The sequence below is a fragment of the Equus asinus genome, chromosome 22 (genome assembly GCF_041296235.1).
Source record: "Equus asinus isolate D_3611 breed Donkey chromosome 22, EquAss-T2T_v2, whole genome shotgun sequence".
In the NCBI taxonomy this organism is placed as follows: Eukaryota; Metazoa; Chordata; class Mammalia; order Perissodactyla; family Equidae; genus Equus; species Equus asinus.
The window spans coordinates 25,827,610-25,849,416 of NC_091811.1; the positions used below are offsets into that span (position 1 = coordinate 25,827,610).

At 43.0% G+C, this 21,807-nt stretch overlaps 1 protein-coding gene across 3 annotated transcripts in view; it reads right to left on the reverse strand.

Moving 5' to 3' along the window:
• GRIN2B (glutamate ionotropic receptor NMDA type subunit 2B) overlaps positions 1–15,005 on the reverse strand; it is a 423,510-nt gene extending 408,505 nt beyond the window's left edge. For 2 of the 3 annotated variants that reach the window (XM_070494300.1, XM_070494302.1), the window contains exons 1-3: positions 14,893–15,005; positions 14,318–14,552; positions 12,908–13,340 (exon numbers count right to left, since the gene is read on the reverse strand). The gene's annotated coding sequence lies outside the window, so the exon portion shown is untranslated. Of the gene's footprint in view, positions 1–12,907; positions 13,341–14,317; positions 14,602–14,892 lie in introns of those variants that run through there. The other variant, XM_070494301.1, reaches the window with a different exon arrangement.
• Positions 15,006–21,807: the final 6,802 nt, after the last annotated feature.

Here is a 21,807-nt window from a genome sequence, read left to right on the forward strand (position 1 = left end):
AGGTCAGAATAATTATTACCTCATCTTATAGATGAGGAATCTGGGGGTACAGAGAAGTGAAGACATTTTCCCAGTAAACTAATAAGGGGCAGAACAGAGACCCTGACTGTCTGACTCCTGAGATCTTGTTCTCAACCACTGTTTTCTGCACCTGCCACCATGTTAGATGCAGGAAGAAAGAATGGAGGAGTATGGCCAGTAGGCCCCCAGCCTCCCTGAAGTGTCACTGGAGGAGATGGTGGCCAGGAAAACTTAAGAATTGGAAAGGTGACTTTCCAATTTCTGTAAGCAGTTGAGAAGTACAAGTGCTGGAAATACAACCCACTTTATCCTCTGCAAAACTCGACAATAATAATTACACTAATCACATTCCTATGCATTTCTGGAAGATGGTTCTGGGTGTGTCCTATATGTAATGAGCATATCAGGAGAATGAGGTCCACAAATATTCATAAAAATCCAAGTCCTAACCACCCTTCTAATCCTGCTGTGCACTCTCTTCTCTTCCCTGCACCATCCTCATATGTAGAACCGGCCACACAATATGTTTCTTCTAAGTCTCTGACCATTCAAGTCATGCATAAAAATTTACTACAAAGCTGCAGAGCATAAAGCTTATGAGTGTGAGCTCAGCTAGATGGCTGGGTTTGAATCCTGCCTCTGCCACTCGAGCTAAGCAAGTTTTAACTTCTTCGTGCCTCAGTATCCTCATCCATAAAATGCAGATAGTAATTATACTTACCTCCTAGAGTGGCTGGGACTGTTAAATTCATTAACGCACATAAAGCACTGAGCGCAGGGCCTACAGGCACTCACACCATGTGAGCAGCTATTTATGACGTGTCCACTGTGTGCCAGCACTCTGTTAGGCACACGTGGGATAGAGAGTGGAGGCTGCTTCTGCCCTTTAGAAATTCATGTCCTTGGGTGGGCGGGATAGAGACACAGCAAGAGTCATTTCAAACCCAAGGGCTATGGGCGCATGACGAGGGCAGTGACTCCAGCCTGGGGGGACCAGGAAGACCTGGACTCAGGAAGAGCAGGAGATCCCTGAGCTGAATCTTGAAGGCAGAATAGGAGTGAAGCAGGTGAGGTAAGGTGGGGAGGGCACCGCAGACAGAGCAAGAGACATGACCAAAGGCCGTGATTGTGAAACAGCCTTTCCCATTATCCTTTTCATCGGCTGGTGTCGCCATCTCCATCTCTACTCTTCTTGAATCACGTAAAGATGAAAGATAAGCCTGGAAAAAATAGTTCCATACATAAAGCTAGAAAGATTAGTCTTGCTGTCCTTTCTGGCAAGTATTTATCTAGTTTTCTAGATAAATACTGTGAAAGAGAACCTGAGAAGGAGACAGACCAAAGATTAAAACCACAGGTCACAATGCCTTGGTGCCGCTCTGCGTTCGGAACACTGGTGATTTTGCCACTGCTGCCAGTCTTCCCCAGCACATATTTTTGATTCTCTTGCCCACTGGGAGTGGATGTTTGAACTGAAGGCCACTGAGAAGCTGTTATTTTGAGCAGGATGGAGTTATTAATGATAATATTGTGTGTGTGTATATTAAATTTATGGTTTGAGGGGATTTTTTATGTTTCCTCATTTAAACCACAACACAATAATTGTCTCCATAAAGACCTCATGTTAGAGATGAGGACGTCAGTTCTGTGAGGTTGTCTAACTTGCCTGCATCACACGGAGCCCAGGCGGGGCTGCGACGGGACCTGGTCTCCTGGCCCTTTGCCAAGTGCTGCTCCCTCACATAGCACTTTGCCTCAAATTACTGAAAAGTAGTTTAAAATATGCATGTTGTAAAGCTAAGGCACCAGAAATCTATGAGGCACCGAGAGATAGCCTCTTTTTAGATAGAAAAATTAAAACATAGGAAATGTAACCTTTATATTATATGTTTATTTTATATAAAACTGCCCTCTGAGTCAATAGTTGATGCAGATATTTGAAACAAAACCAGCTCCCTCATGTCCTTTTTGGAATGAAGTGAGAATACAGCATAGAACACCAATAAGGATTCCTGTTAATAATAAAAACCCCACAACAAAGCAGTAGTCCTGACTGACATTCTCTTACCCTAACCATTAGTCTCCACTATAGTAATTTACAAATGAGTTTGAGAAAGAAACAGGTACAAGAAAATGGGTAATCTTCAGAATGCCCAAGATTAAGTGAGCAGAGAGAAGAGGATTGTTTCCTCTTAAAGGAAGTAGAGTCTTCAAGTTTGGAGGTGAAGTACATTTACAAAATGGTTGGAATAGGCTAAGAAGATGGTGCCCAAGACTCCACTGTCATGTGAAATAAAAGAGAGGCTGATTAGCAGTGCCCTGAATTTCTCACCTTTTGTCCTCACTGAATTAAATTAAGGTCTAGAAATTTTTTACTATTATTATTTTGTAGAGATCTATTTTTCCATTTGAAAGCAACATTGCCCTTTGCCAAAAGCAAAGCCCAAAGAGAACGGATCTAGAAAAAAGTCACTTTAGCTGAAGTTTCAAAGTACGTGGTATTTACAGGTTCCTCTACACTCGACATAAACCCTTATCTTCTTTTACGTGGAGGCAGCTCTATATAATTTAAAGAACCAGAAGTTAGAATCAGAGGACATAAACTGGAATCCTGGCTTGCTGCTTGCAGCTGTGTGACCTTGAGCTCTCTAGTCCTCACTCTGTTCATCTGAGAAACAGAAATAATAATGTCAGCCTTGTGGTAAGGATGAAATGAGATAACATAGGTTAACACAGCCCAGGATATAATGGGCACACCACAGATATCTGTTGCCAATTCAAGGCCCAATTTCAAGAGGAAGTTGTCTCAAGCAAAGGTGAGGCAATTCCTTTTGCATAACTATTATATTTGGACTGACAGCAATAACTCTTAGCAGTTTCATTTCACCATTTATCTCTAAAATGATCTATAAATTCTGGCTACCTAATTCCAAGACCTTCTCACTCCCTTCCCTAAACTCTGTTTTAGTCGCATAAATGCAGATTTATCCATAAACTAGTTTCCCTGCTACGGTGACCGAAAGGTCATTCATAAGTTTTAGAGCCAACCTTGAATTTTATGTTGAAATCACAGCATCTTTGTAAATAGGTACAGAATACAAAGGAGAGGTTGAGAGGTGAGTAACCATGATCTTATTTATTCCAGAAAGCCCAGCGTGGTGAAGGTGATTGGGTGACACCAGATGAAGAAGCCCTCAAGGTACTTATCCCAAAAGCCAACATTAAAAAAAGTGCTACAAACAGAGGAAAAAATAAAAATGGTATGTGAACAAACAGCTTGGGAGAGGTTATTTCTAGTTGGGAAAATCAAGCAAGACTTCATGGGTGAGACAGCCTTTGAGATGGACCTTGAGGAATGGACAGTTTTTACACGGAATTTGACGGAAAGGGGAAAAACATAATTAGAGATGAGTGAGAGCTTTTGAGAAAATATCCTTATTGAACACAATGTAAAATGAAGCTCCAAGAAGTGGGTATATTGTCATTCTGTCGGCCTGTGGCTAGCACTAAAGACACTCTCACCTATTCAACTCTAGTAAAATTCACCCAAAGCATCAAGAAGCATTTGGACGGCAAGGAAATGTAAACATAAAAGGCATAAATATGTCAACTTTATCCTCAATGCACATTCATTTCCATTATCATCTGTATCGACAACTCGCATTTTCTGAGCACAGCCTGTGTGCAGAGTATTCTCCAAGCACTGAGGACATAGTGACACAAAGCATGAATCTTGTTCTCATGAAAAAATGACAAATTAATCAACAAAAGTGATTTCTCTTCTACATTCAGGCTCTAAGAAAACCCATTCAGCACTTTTTTTCCAAAGATCCAAGGGGTCAACATTCTCCTACCCAAAAAAGACCTTCCAAATCTGAACACCTGTATTTATTTGGCTAGGGCAGGATTTCTTCTGCAGCCCTTCTTCCTCTACGAGCTGAAGGAAAACCAGGATACAGATGTAAACAGGACCAGACAAGGAAATTTTTCCTTTTCCCCTTAAGCCCAGAAACAACCCTCGAGTTCCTAACAAGGTGATAAAAAGGAGAGCTATGAACTCTGAAGATATCAGTTCTGGCCAAACAGAACTCATGGATAAAGCATTTCTGCCTGGCAACAAATCCAAGGGAAAAGGATCTTAATGGGTTGGATGTTTTGCATACATAGGGCCCACCAACCGATATCTGGAAATTCAGATCAATGAGTACACTTCTTAGGTTTCTCCTCAATATTCAGTGCCTTACACCTCTGCATATCCCACCAAACACCACCGAGAGTCCAAACTACACTCATAACCTTTCTCTCACATCCCCAACCGCTATTAGCAGAGGTCCAAAAAAGAACTAGTAATTTTACTCTCTTACGGTTTGTCTTTTTAAAGGGACACAGATCCATAAATCTGCTTTTTTTCTCACCTCTGTAGACTGAGGTTCACATTTATTCTAAAATGGGGAAGGGAGGGAGCTAAAAAGGAAGGATGTGAGAAAACTATTAACCTAACCAGTGTAATAATCAGTGATTAAAGTTACAGTTAGAGAAGAAAGAAGCTTAATGCCTCCTCCTCTCTTCCTCCTCTTCGTGCCTTTAATATTCTACTTCAGGCACTGAGAGGGAGGGCAACATGGCTAGTACATTCCAACCAGCACCAAGATAATTGCACCATTCACACCCCTCACCAGTCAATCAGGGTCTGCTTATCCAGCCCCATTTATTAATAGTTTTCCTACATTTACAGTGTTACAAAGGAGTGAAATGAGGCTTTCTCTCTGAAACAAGAAATGGGGCACCCTCACTAAAAACTAAGTGGAACAGAGGATGTTTGCAGAACCAAGGGCTGCTCGCCCTATTTCACAGCCACACCTGTTTCAAGGGTGTCAGGGAAAGCAGCTCTCTAACTTTCCTAACTTTCCACACCAGGCCTGTGTCACTGTGGAGAGAGCTTGGGAACAGGGTAAATACAGCTCTGCTCTTAATTCAACACGAGTTCCACTTCCTGCGTGCAGTCTATACACTAAATCCCCTCATGTTCCAACCACTTCTTTTGACCTCTGGCTCAGGGACCCTCTGCTAGTCACAGTTTAACAGTGATAGGGTCTCACGTTACATGTTAAAATGCTGGGATCGCATGATATCTAGAACTCAAAGGTGCCTTCTCAATCACTGCCCAGTGGTGCTCAAATATGGCCGCAGATTAGAATCCTCTGGGGGATGTTTTTAAATGACCACTGCCTGGATTCCTCTCGGAGATTTTAATTTAACTGTTTGGGGTATGGCCTAGGTATGGACATCATTGGTTTTTGCTGCTGTTGTTTAGTTTTTCGTATTGATTTTTGTTGAAGCTCTGCCGGTGATTTTGTTGTTGAATGGGGTTATGGGACACTACTTTAGCCCGTGTCACTGTTTCAGAAACGAGAAAATCAAGGCCCAGGGTCAATGACTTGTGCATGGCCACCAAGTAAAATAGCACAAGCAGAAGCAGAAGGGAGCTCCTGAGTCCCAGGACCACCACCTCTTCCATTATGGTTTAGGCAGTTACCGGGTCTCCTGGGAAAACAACATTTTTAAAGATGCACTACATATCAAGGGAGTACTCTGGGCTCTGAAGGTATGTGAATGAGCAAATGCCCCCCACTGGATGACGTAAGGGGCATGCATTCCAAGGGGACCAGGGGCAAGGCAGTGGAGGGGAAAGCACTGAAAGGAGATCCAGTGGACATGGCTCAGCCACATGTATGTGGCTTTAGATAATGTGGCTAACCTTAGAACTATTTTCACAGCTTTAAGATGGTGGTTGTGGAAGAGGATAGATAATCTTCAAGGTGCCTGTCAGCTTAAATATTCTTATTATCCCATGTCACACACATGCATTTCTGTACCTAAACTGCACAAACACATGTAAAGCATTTAAGATTATTTTCGACTACTGTATTTGGTAGGCAAGTCACTGCACAAACATCTTCATACATATACAAGGCTAGCGTGTGTGGTGCATGTGATTTGTGTGTATTTGGATACACACAGAATATACTGATCTCTAATCCAAAGACACCAGCTACTGTGGTAGCTGAGAGACCAGACTAAGGCCCCTAGAAAGTGCGAGGATAGCTTCAGAAAGTCTGGGCATTTTCACAGAGTGCAATTAGGTTTGGGAAAATGATTAAAGAAGTCACCTAAGTTTCAGGTTTCTTCTAGGACTCTCCTCTTCTCTGCTCCTAACCACGCAGTGCTTTACCCAGCCATTGTTTTTAAGTCCCGCCTCTCAAAAAGAAACAAGATCTGATTTCCTAAGAAATTCTAACCAGTTGAAGCCCTGAGAGGGTCTATATAAAGATTAATGAGAAATTTAAACTTGACATTTCTTTCTGAAGAAGGAAATTCAGGGTCTGAGTGAGGCAATGAGCAAAGACATGGATGATGGCATGTGTACAGCATAGTGTGGCTTTTATGAGTCGAACGAGTTAGTTGAAACCCTAAATTGTCCTAATCTAGGAAGCTCTCCACTACAGACATTACCCTCCCCATGACTCCAAGCAGGGTCGAAGCCTGTAGCTTCGCTTTCCTTCCAGGTCAGCCACTTCCACAGGTCTGGCCTTGCTTCTCCATCTTCTCCCTGATCCCCGTCCTTCTAGGCACAGCCTTGTCACTATGTGTCCACCACCTTCCCCCACAAGTCACCTTGGAATGAATGTCCCTTAATTCAGCCAGTGGTGACTTTTTCTTCTCCACATACATTCAGACTCAAGATAATCTCTTATATGTGGTGGATCTTTAAAAAGTCTTGAGGCTGAGCTCAGGTTCCTTTTGCTAATGAAACACTACAATATACAGAGAAATGATGAAAGTGGAGAAATATATACCACAATATATGAAGAAATGATGAAAGTGGGGAAAGAAGACTAAAAGGATGAGGAGCAGAAAAAGATGCAAATAAAATTTAGAGGAGCATGCATTTCAAATCCATCTTCCCTTAGGCACCAATGCTACTGTTTAATCAAGCAATGGCTGAAGGTGTCTTCCCATGTTTCTACACCTGGGCATCCCCATAAAGAAGACTTCCAAAATGCAAGCCATCTAAAAAGGCTACCAGAAAACATTTTGTGAATTCCCTAGGAATAACTGAGCCCCTCTTCTTCCATCACTCCCCTTTGCCATTACCGAAAGCAGCCAGTGTCTGAATGGCAAGGCACCTCTCTACCCCACACTCTAGAAACACAGGGCTAGGCTGGCCCTTCATTCCGAGCAGCTTGGCCTGGGCTAGGATCCAGCTCTCTCCTTGGCTACAAACCAACTAACAGCTGTCCTTTTCTTTATAATAGCCATCAACAAAGTTAGTTGCAATCCAGTGGTCTAAGATGAAAATTGTATCATTTGCTCACTCTAGAGGCAAACCTAATAAACAGGGCTAGGATTCATTAAGTGTAGAATCATAAAGCAGAAGTTAGAACCTCTGCCCTCTCCTTTTCAGAAGACCCTGACTTTACTCTCTGGCCTCATCGTTTAGAATCTGAAAATCCTAATGAATGAACCAGCACATTCCTGTGCTGCTCTTCTCTCCAAGGTAAGGGATGCCAGGAAGGGGCTTGCCCCTTTACACCAACTTCCCTCTCCATCTTCCTAAAATGACCATTCTCTCATTCTCCTAAAAACTCCTATTTATTCTTAAATACATAGATTAAATGTCAATCCCTCCACAAAGCCCACCTCATTCTCCCAGGCTTCTTTCCTTTATAGATCTTACCTAAGGGTACGGTGATCTCTTTACACATTTCCCTTGTTAAATCATGAGCTACTGGAAGGTAAAGACCAGAGCTAATTCTTTTTCATAACACAATGCTTGACAAATATTGGTTCTTAACAAATGTCTGTTGAATCATTGAGTAGAGCTAAAGACATAAAAATAAATAAAGTTAAAAGAAGAGATAGTGTGAAAGAGAAGAGACTAAGAAACATTAATAAATAGATAAACTCAGATGCAGGAGAACATAAAAATAAAGAGAAGAAGCAATTATGAGAAGGACCAGAATAAGAATGCATAGAAAATGAAAGGGAAAGAGGCAAAAGATATACACGGGTGAAAGAGAGCTGGAAGAGAGGAGATGAGTGAACTTAAACGCATAGGTCCCTTTCTGGTTTTTCTTCTTTTGTTTTTAAGAATAAAGCAGAAATGCTAGAAACCCCAAAAGTAGAATATATATGTGAAACTGCCAGTTAACCAAGATATAGAATTAGATTCAGGAATGATGTAGACCAATGATGCATGGTCCAGCATATTTGACATCAACTGGAAGATTGTTAGAAATGCAGAACCTCAGGTACACACCCCAGACCTACTGAATCAGAACATACATTTTAACAAGATCCCCAGGTGATTCCTATGTAAAGTTTGAGGCACAATGATGTAGACATTTGAAATCCATAGATAACCTCCACATCTCCCTCTAGTCAATGGTATGGTGCACAAAGCACTGACACTAAGCAGCTACACAACCTTAAGCAAATCACTTAATGTCCCTGGATCTCAGTTTCTCCATCCATTAAAGGAGAAAGTCACAGTAGATGCTTTCTAAAGTGTCATAGAGCTCTGATACTCTTAATCTCATCAAACATCATAACTTCAAGCCATTCCTATACCCACCAGAACAAACAACAAATAGCATCATTCACTAATTATTTCACTTCCTCTCTCCATTCATTTAATATTTTTTCAAGTATCTATTATGTGCCAGTCACTATGCTAAGTACAAAGGATTCTAAAATGAATAGACATCCCACCCTGTCCTCAAGGAGCTCACAAACTTCTTAGGGAAACAAGGCATATAAACAAAATTAGGATAAAGTGTACAAATAACCATGAGCAAGCATTGGTGATGCACAGAAGGCAGAGCAATCACTCTGCTTGGGGCAGTCATGGAGGATTTCAGCAAGAGTCAACATATGTACTAGGTCTCTTCTCTGCCAGCCTCAGCTGAAGGCACTAGAAAGTGAAAAGACAAAAATAAGGTGGCTGGAGAGCATCCAAGAACCAACCAAAGGTTCCTGAACACACCTCTCTGGGTTCACAAAACCCCAAGAACTCATCCACACAATAGATCTTGTGTAATGGCCACAGACATACCATTAACAGCCACAGGTCAATTTCAGAAACCCACCTCCTCTGAGTTATGTCTGCTCCTTCATTCCCACTGCATTCTGTTCTTCTGTCTTCTGCATCCTTCTGAAAGATAATATCAATTCAACTACTAATCTATTCTCCCTGGAGATTTCTTCTTGTGGTTGCAAAGAGGGGATGCACTTTAATAAATGTGAGCAATTCATTAGACCAGTAACTCTTTTGATCCATATTTATTTATAGAGACAGACGATGCTAGTATCCGACTATATGCACAGCAGCAGAGACTGAAAATGTAGTTTACTGAAAGGAAGAAATTTCTAGAATTCTTAAGGAGGGCATAGAATGGCAGAGAGAAAAAGGAGCTTATCCACTCCTGACCCCAACAACTTACAGTCTTCATTATTAAGGAAAGAAGGCTATTGTTCAGAACAATAGTTTTCCAACCTTCAGAATGGTGAGACCCACCCTGGCTTCTATGGGCTGATTTTTTTGCTATGGTTTCTTCACATATATCCTGTCCTTTCTCCTGCCTCCTTCTATATTTCATAGTCCATAAATATTAACTAAATGTTTGCTTTAACTTGTCAGTAGTGGTGGACATGTCACCTTCATTTTCATATTCTGGAACAAGAAAATAGGAGGAAAAAACCCCCAGCATCCCGGGTTCATCAAATTTATGGAAGAGATGGGACAACGTTTTACAAGGTAATGAGGATGTGCCCAAGGGCTGGATCAGCTCAGTCCTGTTTCTCCCTGTCAAGCACCACTCATCCCACCAACCAATTTCAAACCATGTGTCCACCTCCAAGGTGCCCACTGCCCCTCCCCACACAAGGCTGGGTGGGTGTACACGAACCCAGGAAGGAAGACCATCAAGGTTCTGAAGCCATCTTTCTGGAGGTGAAGCAGGAATACAAAATCAAGGTACCTGCTGTTTATCCCTTCGCCAGAGGAAGTCGCTCTTCTTGCTCAGCCTAAAAGAAAGGCACTGGGTGTGCAAAGTAGTGACTAGTGGAATTTTTTTCTTCCTCCTCCTTTTCCTTCATTCTGCCTCCTGACTTATTCTCTTTGCCTGCATCTACCCCTGCCATAAATTACACACATGCAGTGGCAAAGCAAGACTCTTCAGACAGACAGGCTTCCTGGGGATGGAATCTATGAAGACAAGAAATTAGACAATCTAGGGGCACACCCTGCTCCTCTCCTTGCAAGTTAAGATCTATCTCTAAGCTGCCATATCATTCTGTGTTCACAGATCCATCATGCTTTGCTACACCTGAAACACACGGACAGAAGACAACCATGTTGTTCTGCTTCCCTTGAAATCTCCAATCTAACACCCTTCCTGGGAAGTCTTTATTTCCCATTAGTTTTTTTCTTAATTGTACATCATGAAGGATCCTTGATTGAAATTAAATTTGCTCTTCCTCCCACCAGGAGCCACATTTCTTTCCCAGGTAACCCACATTGTAAGGGGTTAGGGGGTGGCAGAAGGACGGAAGACAAAATAGAACCCAGTCAGCTCTTTGTGCTGTGAGGAAAAAAAGAGGAGAGAACAATGGCTCCAAGACAGCCCAGAACACCACTGAGTCACAGCCTCACGGAATCTGCTCACGAAGACAGGGAACACCTGCGTCCTCACCAGGATCTCCAAAAGGGCTTTGGATGTGGAAAAGGTACAGACCACCTGTGGCGATTCTTCCTTGAATCCCAGCAAGCCCTTTCCAGTTGGAATTCCTCTCTTTTCTCTTTGTAGCTTTCGACTGCCCAGTCCTCCTCTTCCTCAGCACACTCCCCTTTAAACCTCTTGTCCTTTGCCTAGTCTTAGGGCCAACTAATGATGATGGCCTAGAACCTGGCCTAATCCCACTAGCATTCAAGGTGAATGTGCCTGAGACCCTTTCAAAAGGCCTCCTGTCAACCTCATCCCCAATAAACAAAACATGAAAGACCACTTGGTGTAGAGCAGTGTCATAGGCACCAGGAATGCAAAGGGGTCATATGCCCTCCAATACCCACCTCACCTTGCTCATCTGTACGTATGAGATCATCGCATACGGAGCCGCTTTTCTCATCCCTACCTCGGTTCTATTTTGAAGTAAAATTAAGAGTTCATCTTTCCACTTGAAGGAGTAGAAGCAGATGGGGAGCCAGCTCAGGTGTCTCTAAGGTGAGCACACATCAGATAACCTCAGTTATTTGTAGACATGGTGAGAACATGGTTGAAAGTGGGATCCCACCCTCTCACTTGGCTGACACCATGGTTGCCGATTACCATTTAAGCAATAAATGCTCAAAAGAATGAAACCTGGGGGAGGGGGGTAGGGAATTTGAATTATATCCATCCTCTCTGGACAATGAAGAACTATCTTCTACTGTGGAATGACAAGGACCTTCCACTACTTCTCCCACATTCCTTTAGTATTTTGGATTATTTTAAAGTATTGTTCTAAAAAAATGCCAGGAAAAAAGATTTGGGGGGAGATTCCTTTCAGAAGGACTATTGATGCTAATGATCCTGCTACATTATTTTGAAGAGCTTTCTCTCAACCTGATTCCCGCATTTGGGCGCCTTCAGAGTTTGGGGATATATGGTCAGTGGACTAAGGAGAGGAGCAGCCAGCTCACTATCATGGCCCTCCAGCCGGTGGATATTTGGATTTCCTCAGGAGTTGTCTTGGATTTCATGAGTGACTAGCTGAAGAGTCATTAGCTAAGTCTTTTCCATTTCTCCTGCTATTTCTCTTTTCAAGTACATGAAAATACTGCCTAACCGCATTTCAAATATTGTAAAAATTGATGAGAGGGGGAAAAAATTAAAGTATGAATTCGATTTTGAGGGTACAAGACCAACACAGGCAAACGGCACATCTCTTTGTTTAACACAAAGACTCACGTGTCGAATTCTGCACCCCTTCCACATGCACAGCATTTTAGAACTCTGCAAGATAGCCATTTTGCAAGAGTGTGGAAGTAACAGTTTGCTTGGAGGATGTGTGGGTATAAATAGATGTGTAGACAGAAGGAGAAATTTACAGCTCAAAAATAATAGCACACACAAAAGATACAAATTAAAAGCAGAATATTGACAGAATTCCTTCTTTCCAAGCTGAAGATTTAAGTCCTGTTAACCTGCAGCATCCTTCAAATCCAGGTGTTCCTACACCAGCCTGATTCCCCACCGGGACCTGTCCCTCTGCAGTAGGCCTCCCGGGATCTCTGGGCCCTGGGTCAACCCTTTAGACAGCAAGTGGACTTCGGGGCACCGACCACAGTAATCTCAATCATTATTTTCATTTTTTAAAGGTATAGAAATGATGACCAGGAAGGCAGAGGCAGGAGATAGAGAGAGAGGCGTGGAAGTGGCAAGGGGGAAAAGCCAGCCTGAAAAAAAAAAAAAATTCTGGATTCCCATAAAAATCAGAGCTTTAGCTCTGAGTGAATAAAATGCAATTTAACTCGAAAATCACACAGGTCTCCCAGCTGTCTGCACACATATCATCCCTCATGCCATGCAACATCTTCTGCCGTTACATACATCCCCCCTCACCCCCTGCAAAAAGCCCAAAACCTGTTTGCTGAGGAAGGAAAAGAAATAACATGGGAGATTTCCTCCTTTGTAATAAGCCTTTTTCCCAAAATAGCATTATTTTAATATCTTGTTACCTTTTCTCCCCCCCCCCAAAAAAAAACCCATTTGAGGGACTTGAAGAGAGAGATAAACAAGGAATCCCAACCCCAGGTGAGAAGAAAATGAAATCGAATTTGCCCTACCTTGCTTTGTAGAAGCCAAACCTCTAGACGGACAGATTAAGGGAGTGAGCATGTTGGGAATGTCCAGTCTCCTCTTCTCGCTTGCATATCCACATAAGAAAGACGGAGGATAAATGAAAGGAAGGTAATTTAAAATCCAATTTAGCGTGAGTTTTGTTTTAATCTTGTGTCTTGAAGAGATGCAAATTCAAAGGAAAGAAAAGATTGAATTCAAAGGTAATTCAGGGTATGGAGAGCAGCTCACAATGCAGAATCCAGAGTAATTATTCCGTTTGCATGTGAGGTTAGTGGCTGGACTATATTTTTTAATGATTCTTCTGGCAATTACGGTTTTTGATTTTTTGGAGCTTTAGTGGAGGAGGCTCTGTGTGGAGAAGCTGTGGGCCGGCTCTGTCCCTCCGTGGAGCATGGTCATTCCCAAAGCGTCCCCTTCCTAAGGGGGAAAAAGACGCGGTCAGGGTTTGGTTCGAGTGTCCCCGGAGGGTGAGAAAAATGCATTCCGAAAAAGATATCAATTCGTTTTAAGGAAAAGGGGGAGGAAACCCCGCATTTCCCACAGAGTGCACACGAGAGGAATTGAAAACAGCTGGCACCGGTCTATAAATAATTCAGAAAAGGTCTGGCTATACCATTCCTGGGACAGGCATGGATGAGAGGTGGGAAAGCCAACCTGAATGGGAGAAGAGCGAGGGAGGGAGGGAGCGAAGGAGGGAAGTGGGAAGGAAGGAGGATGGGAGGGAGAAGCGGCACCATATAGCAACACACACTCACACACACGCAGAAACCCAATCCCCACTTAACTCGCCAGCAAGTGCGGCCCCCAGCCCCATCTGCATTGCTGCTGACATGTCTGTCTCGCTCTCCCCATCTCCTCCAGCAGCAGCGCCTCCTCCCACCCCGCGCTGGTGCTGAATGGGTTCTGATTGTGCACCGGGTGCACACTGGGCATTTCTTGGAAGGGGCACACTGACACGCGCGCGCACACACACGCCCCCGACGCGCACGCGCCCCCGCGCGCGCACTCACACTCACCCCCGCGCACACTCACCCCCGCGCACACTCACGCCGCCTCCGCGCTGATGTGCAGCGCACGGGGCTTCACCTGCAACGTGTCGATTGGACGGATGGTCGCGGAGCGTGGGTCCGGCCCGGGGCACCCATGCCCAGCCTCCCTGCTCCGGGAGGGGATCAATCCCCCCGAAGACCGGGGAGAGCCCTACCCCTTCGCCCTAAAAAAAACCTTTTTAAAAAAAGCCACGTCCAAATTAGCAAGTGCTGGCTTCTGCTGGATTTAAGAGCTTTACCTAATACCAGGTTGGTTAACGGTTCCCCTGCTTCGACCCTTTATCTTCCTGTCACCCGCAAAGCCCAAAATTGAGACAAGAGACTCCAAAGCGCCTATTTACGTACCGACTCTGAGCGCCTCACGATTGCAGAGTCTCCGGAGAGGGGTGGCCGGTGACCGGGGACTGAGGGTTTTCCTTCCCTGCAAAGCAGGATTAATAATCCGTCTCGGGGATTTTGAAGTTCACGACTCTTCTTTGCAAAGCAAAAGAAAATGCATTCGGACGCCAGCACTTCAGCATTGTGGTGATCAAAAATCACCCCGACGAGCACTTTCGATAGAGCAAAGCCCCGAGATTTCCTAGAGGTGAAGAAGCCGAAGGAAGTGGTTTTTGAAAGGGGGTGGGGGGACCTTCCTTTCTCAAAAAAAAAAAAGGGGGGTGAAGAGGCAGGAGCCCAGATTCCAGTTGGTGATGCTTGGAGCCGGGGGAGGGGAAGCGGGCGGGGGCAGGCTGTGCAGATCAACCGCACGGCAGCGGGAGAGGAAGGGGAGGCGGGGGGAGAGTAAGAAAAATGGTATTAATCACCGGGGACGGGGGGAGGGCGGGAGATCACAGGTTGCCTGGTCTGGATTTGGGTCTCACACTCAAAAACGTGCCCCCATCCCCCGCCCACACACACACAAACACACACACCCCTACCTCTCACACACTGGCTTTGGTGGGAGGAGAAACCCACGAAGCTAGGGAAGATGTTTCTGCTCCCAGGGTGTGTGTGCGTGCGCGTGTCCTCTTTCCCCACATCCCCCTCCCCACCCTACCCCCAAACTCCTTCACCCCCTCACTCTGGCGGAGGCAGCTTCCCACATCATGTGCTGGGGGCCAGTGGGGTAGAAAGGGGGAAAAGGCTTAACTCGAGTCCGTGGCGCCTCCTGCTGGCCGCAGTGGGGAACAGCAATGAGGAAGGGCTGCTAACGGGTGCTGGGAGCGAGACAGTGCCAGTGGTGGGCGGCCGCGCTGGGCTGCGGAAAGCATCTCCAAGGCGGAGCTGCAGTTTGAAATTTAAGACCCTTGCTTTATTTTCCATAAATCAGCCTTTGCTTGGTACGTGCATCCCCATGTGCTGGCCGCAGTTTAAAGCCGAGTTCTTGCCTTCAAGGAGCTTAAGATCTATTTTGAGCACATGAGGCTGACAAGTAAAACAATGGGAAACAAAGCAAGGCGAAATGTAATTAAGGGCTACATTGTATAGTACAGATGTATGTGTGCTTTGCTGACTGCCTGCAAAGGTTTGAGGAGTTTGGAGTTTTTTATTAAAGCAGATCCTGTTATTTAGAGACCTTGAAGAGAGAAGATGAGACTTGTGAATACAATCTAGATTTCATGGCATTTACAAACCCACCCTCTTGTAAAAGGCAAACATCTATTCATCGCTGTCTCTTAAGCTGTTTTCTATTTTAATAGCACTTATCACCACCTGTAGTACTGTTTGTTTTTAATATCAATATCATTGTGTATGCATCATTTTTATTCTGATCCACGGTCTTTTCAAAGATCCAGAATATTACAGCGGTGGAGCATTTTCATGTCTTTATATCATGAGCTGCTCACGGACATTCCTGAGAAGCAGACATACAAATACACAGGTAACAATCCTGTGTGAAGTGGTTACACCTAGTAGCTTGGAGCTTGCTTTGATCTATGCAGAATACACCAGATGTATATTGCGCTCCTCTAGAGCAGACAGTACTCTTAATACACCTGAGCTAATTCTTTCATGTTTCCTAGTTTTTGTTAGGTTTAATCTTTAAATTTAAAATTTTTAAGAAACACAAACACAGAAGCATTATATGAAAACACAAATACAGTGTGCTCACATGTAAGTGAATCTTTCTTGGCGATGGGATTGCTGTTTTTCTAAAATGGGTTAGGGCTGATGCTCCTCCTCTTTGGAGCGCTGCAGAACCACCCCAGAGATGCTGTGCCTCTTGGTACACAGTAGCCAACCCAAGCCCTTCTAGGTACAGATTTCCAATTGTTAGAACACGGATTCCAGGAGAGGGCTAGGATGCAGAGGGCCAGGGCCCCATGGGGCTTTCCTGAAACACTTCCCCAGATCTTCCAGGAATGCCCATTGCCTTCAGAATAAGATCCAAGCTCACTCAAGGGTTGCCCTTTAACCTTCTTTTCTTTTTTAATCTCTGAGCCCACCTTACCTTTCCTATCCCCAATCCCCTTCATCATCCCCTTCATCAAGATTGGACCATTCTTTTGTTTTCTTTTCCCCCCTTCCTGAACCCAGCAATTCCATTCCAGCCTGTTCACTTTTGCAAGTGTCGAGAGAAGAATGAACACACAGACCCCCTCTCCCTAATTATCTCCACCCTCCCCTTCAAGTTCTAGCTCAAGTCCCACCTTTTTGAGGATATTTGTCAATCAACCAAGCCTGAATTGATTTCTGTAACAATTTCAAGGATTTTAAAATGAGGCATGGCCCCTCACCACCATCCCCTGGATTCCCACGCCCTGCAGGTGGAAATGTGCCAAGGAATTTGTGTGATCAGTTATCAAATGACTGGGTGATGCTACTGGCATGTATGATCCAGTCACCGAAGATGCTACACGTACTAAACTGGATATTTGGTCCTACATTGTGAAGAACTGGCCCGAAAGGAAAATAATACTTCCGTAAGCTTTTTATGTTGAACCATATTAAAACTACAATCACAGGAAATTGCCAATCATATGAAATAGTCATTATTGACCTATAATAAAAAGGCAATTTCATAAGGTTAAACTTAAAATCGTATATGTATACTCTTATGTCTATATATTCTTATGTATATTTCCTGCCTTCCCAATTAGTGTTTAACTCCTTAAGGGGATAGAGCACAATCTAGGTTATCCATATATTCCCAGCATCTGGCTGTTGGTTCACAACCTCGGGAATTCCCAGGGTGAAATTCGAAATTGGCCCCTGTACCTGAAGGCCAAGGAGAGACGGAAGAAAGAGGCAGACGGCTCCAGACTGGTAGATGTCAGGTTTAATAAGCAAGGGAACTTACATATGAGGCCTGTCCTGGGTGGCTGCAAGATGAGTAGGTCTCTGCACCAACTCGCCAGTATCTTAAGAGTTTATACAGATGCCTTAACAGGGTTCCATCACATATCCAGTCCAGACGGGTCTCAACAACACATTACTCTCTCAAGGCTGCAACCTTGAAGTGGCTCCTAGTGCAGGAACATGGGCAGAACATACATTCCAAGCAGAGGGGAGAGGGGAAGGAGCCCCTTACTACCCCAGTGCACCTCATAGGTCACCGGTGGTCATGTCCTCTTGATGACCTCCTCCAACACGGCACAATTCCGGACATGTGGTGGGGACTCAGTAAATATTAAGGGTTTTTTTTTGACTATTAGAAACCACTTTCTCAAGCAGGCTTACTGACTCTGGAAGAGCTAATTCTAGGGAGCATGCAGCTTGTGAAGTGGAAGGTGATAGCTCTTCTCCATGGTATTCATTGCCCATTGTCTATTCCATGAGAGCAAGACTTGTCTCCTTATTTCTCAGACTCCCTGTCACTCACTTGCACTTCTCATGAACAACCTTCTCCAAGGACCACAAACCTTTCAGTAAAAATATTTTCAAGGATCATCCAGATTCATGAAATTTGAAACACCATTTCTCAACATTGCAAATATGCATTTCCTAACTCCTACTCAGGCGGTACAGAAAGCAATATTCTAACAAGACAAGATGTTGGATTATATCTCACAGCATTGTTTATTGAAGTAAAAGCTCTTGCCTGAGGCTGCTGATGCCACTGGCGGAGGTGTCTGCCAGCTCACTTGACCCAAAGACAGGATCTCAGAAGATGCAAACACTCTTGTCCATGGCCCAGTCAGCAGATGCAAAGCCCATACCTTGCCCAGCAAAAATGAAAAAGTATATTTAACTCACAACTTCTTTCAGATCAAACATTGGTAGCACAAAAGGGTGGGACCTGAAACTTACAATTTGGGATTCCTCTTTAAGGAAAAGAACAGAAAATTTGGAGTGAAAGGGAATATTTACTTAAAATGAGAAAATAAATCAATCAAAATAATTTAAAAATTCCTTGATACTTATAAATGTCATATTTTTTAAATTAAATAATTTTTATTAGTTACTCCCTGACACTTCTATAATGCTTGTTTTTCTATATTTTTGACTCCCTACTCTTTGAACACTTCTTCACATTAAGATTTATAATTTTCCATGGAAATAATAGAATCCAGTCTGTTCTTTACCTTGGTTGTTCAAAAACTGTTTTTCATTATTGATCATTTAGAAAAACTTCTTACTTATTGGTAGTAGTGAAATGTTCATTATTTACCTTTGAGGAAAACCTTTATCAAATTTATCTGTATATAAGCTGTAAGGTTGCAAGGATTTCAAGTTTTCTTGTACAGTGACTAATCTTAAAGATCCCTTGAATTGATGACACTCACTAAGCAGTTTGCAATGTATTATAAGTTTTACATTATCTTCATCAATGTCAGTATTTTGTCTCAAACCAGCCAGAAATTTAAATTTTTTCCCACTGTGTTCGTATGACTCACTCCTCTTCATTAACTGGATTATCAAACAAACCAGAAGCCTATTCATTACTTCTATTCAAAATTTCTCTTTTCTTCTTAAAGAATTACAGTTTGGGGATGATTTGAAAAAAATGTTGCAATTTGCTTCTCAGTGTCAGATTGATTTCTATTTATGTCAGTGCTAATCTTTATCTTTTTTGTTTCATATTCTATTAATTATTATCTGAATTTTCTCTTGGTTCTTTAATAAACGTAGGTAATAATAGAAGGAACTCTTCAAATATGTCCCAAACAGCAGTCTGTACTTTCTCACTTGTTTTATTAAAATGTCCCAAAATATCTTTTCTAACTGCAGGTAAGGTGGCGCAATCAAGCTTTATCAACTCTTGGAATAAATTTTTTTACATCGCTCTGTTCAGTTTGCTCTTCCCAGCCTATGAAAATTTTAGAACCTTAATGTGATGTACTCGTGTTACAAAGCCTAAGCAGCTTTCTAATGAGAAACTTTACACTTTGATTCTTTAAAGAAAATTCTAAGTTGTTGCATACTCTATTTTTGAGACAAATTTGAAAGAAAAAAAAGTGTTACAAGATAGAAAAGTGGTCAACAATTTTAGGAAAGGTGGAGGCAGGTTTTTCTCCAACCAGAATAATGGGATTCACCCACAGAACACACGTCTGTGACACTTTCATGTCACAATGCTAGGGAAGCAGGGTAAAGGGGCAGGTGGCATTTTCCGGGAAGGTTTTCCTTGCTTGGGACAACTGGCAATTACTTAACTCTACAGGAAGCTGATTGCAAGCTGCATAAATATATTTTACTAAAACCCAAATTACATTACATTATGCCCAACTCGACTTCCTCTTAACCTCATCCCAAAAATCCTCCCCGCCACTCCAAGGACACCAGTGGGAGGGGAAATCAGGCAGAGAAAGTTGGAGTGGAAAGAGACAGCAATCTTAAATGATTGCAATTAAAATATGCTACTTTTGCCAATTTTACTAAAACATTTGGACACATTATTAGGGCCTCTCCCACGGCCTTAGAAAGGGTCCCCACTGAGGGGCTGAGAATCTGAAGCTGCTTTAGCTTCAAAGTCAGTCTGCCTCTGCTCATAAGCCTCTAAAACAGGCTTCCTGGTTTCTGGAGAAAATATTTGGATGTTTTTTATCTTTGAAAAAATAATTCGTTAAAGGCTCAGTTGACAACATGCATATTAATGCCTTCTGCTGAATCCAATCCATCTTCTTTTGCTTGCAATTCCTGAAGTGTACAGGAAACATAGGCAAAGCATTCAATTTTAATAACTCTTGCAAGCATACCGAGATCCTGACTCTACCATCATTACTCTTTTAAAAGAATCTCTATTTTATTCTTATCATAACGATATTAATTATTCAACTCGGGCAGTCTTTTCTCAAAGGGATAAACAACCTTCATCCCATGTCTGAAGACCTGCCTGTCCTCCAACCATGAAAATAGTCTTCATTATCCACTGCATTTTATTGAGCCTGTTGTGTACATTGTAACAATGCACTTCTAGACATTTACATTGTGTCCTCAGGGAAATATTTCTTTAATATTTCCCTAAGTGGGCCCTTTTCTTTTCCAAATTACACAAAGGGAGAAGAAAGGAGGAGAGGAAAAGGGAGGAACAAATAAGACTCTCACAGAGAAGAATGATTGAATCTAGAAAGTAAGAGATAAAAGATGTGTGATATTAAGTGTTGTCTGTAATCGAGAACAAGAAGAATTTGCCTGATGTTATTTCTAGCATCACTCAACTCCTGCAAGAACACACCCAGATGGTAATAACCCCCTATTAAGCACAGTTAGATTGGCACTGCCTTATTAATTGTGTTTTTTCCTCCTGCAACACAGCAAAGATATGACAACACCATATCTAACCCAGCTGTTTTTTAAAAGAAATCCTTTAGAATCTTGATTTTATCTACCTGAATAGGTATTTTTTCCCTTTTTTTTTTTCCCTCCCATCTAAACACTTTGGAAAAAAACCGTCTCTAGTCTTAGCATTATGAGGTAGAGAAGATGCACTCTTCTGGTGTTTCCCTATCAGATTGTTCAAGCTTCTTGAGAAATGTGCCCTAATTTCTTTTACTACAGACAACATGGATGAGAGACTGCATCTCCATCTGAAGCATTTGAAACATCTTATTACCAGAGGCAGTCAGATAATGATGCAAATGATAAAAGAAAATGGAGACAAATTTTATCTCTCTCCTCTCACTAGTTCCTTTCTCTCTCTCACTTCATGCCTTTCTCTGAAATTTTGTAAGGTTCTTCTTCATGAGCTACATATCAAAATTCTTGTTCCCCTTCAGTATCCCCTCCTTCCATGTGGGCCTTTACCGCTGGAATGGTTCTTGTCCTCATCCTTCATGGAGATGCCACCTCTCTTCCATACCCCCTTCAGAGAGTCCTTTATCTTCTGGAGTAGCTTTTATTGATGGGGACTTCTGCCCACTTTTTGTGGCCCCTCTGCTCCCTGCAGCCTTCCCATTGACAGCCAAGAGACCTTACACGAAGTCCAGTTAAAGGAAATAAGGAGAAAGCAGCTTGGGGATCTCCTGCCTGAGTTGAGGGAAAGAAGAGCCGGCAGGGAGACCTGGGCAGGCTCTTGAGAGAACATGGAGTCACAGCGGCATGTGACGACCATGTCTGGAGACAGTGGTCCCACAAAATAAATGTGCAATTGTGTAAATTAAGCTGGATTTCATTAGGGTGCATGTGCACACACACACACACACACACACACACACACACACACACACACACAAATCCTTGCACTTTGATATAACTCCAAGGCTCCCATCTGAGGCGAGGGGCAGTTCTTCCTCACATGCCCCAGATCTGCACAGGTGCCTTAAGAGGCATGAACATAAGCTCCACGAGGCCAGGGGCCTGGTCCATTTTGTTCACTGGCACATTCCCGACACCCAGAGCAGTGCCTGAATGAATACACAAATGAGTGACTTCTAAGAGGACCGAAAGAATGAGGTCTGAAAGCATTTAAA